Here is an 817-nt window from a genome sequence, read left to right on the forward strand (position 1 = left end):
TACTGAAGGGACTCTGCAGAGATGTGTGAGCTGCTCTTGAGTCACAAACAAAGGCAGAAGTCGATACCCGGAGTAAATGCCAAGCAGTTTTGTTCCAACCTGTAGCGCTGCACCGTTGTGATGCGATGAAATAGACTTTACCTCCTGCTGGATTCAGGAGACTGTTATTGTTAGTATTTTATTTTTTTTGTAGGAGAGGTAATTGGATACCTTTATCATGCACATGAATACCCATTACAAGTAGGAATTTCTGTTGTTCTTGATTCCAGATTCCGTTTGAAGGTACAAGGCAATGCTGTCAAACCAGTAAGCAGGCATCTAATCATCTTTGAGAGTTCTAAATCCCAGGTGGCAGTGCCAGCACTGCTGAAAACAAAGACATACAGTTGACAGGAACACCTTGGAAAACCAAGTCCAATTTCTTAATGCAGAAGTTGATCAAAATCCATTTTGAAGAAGTAAGGAAAGATACTGCTTGAGGAGCCTAACCATCTGTTCCAGAGACAGCCAGCTAACGGGCTCATAAATATGACTTGAAACTCAATATGCTGGGTATTAGATTCTGAGGATGAAGGGAGCAGAGGGATGATAGGATGGTGTACAGCGTAATACAAAAGGACAAGCCATGAGGAGTGATAATAACAAATAAAAGAGAATTGTCAGTCTTTGTACCATGATGGCCAATCTCAGAAGCACAAGGGGACCAAACTCTATGCAGTCAGTAGTGCCACCCCAATGAAGCTTACACTGTTAGATCATGAGAAGGTTTGGCTCTGTAATTGTGCTCAGAGTGATTTAAAGTACACACGTTAAGTAA

The sequence above is a fragment of the Tympanuchus pallidicinctus genome, unplaced genomic scaffold, assembly GCF_026119805.1.
Source record: "Tympanuchus pallidicinctus isolate F22 unplaced genomic scaffold, pur_lepc_1.0 scaffold13, whole genome shotgun sequence".
NCBI classification, from domain to species: domain Eukaryota; kingdom Metazoa; phylum Chordata; class Aves; order Galliformes; family Phasianidae; genus Tympanuchus; species Tympanuchus pallidicinctus.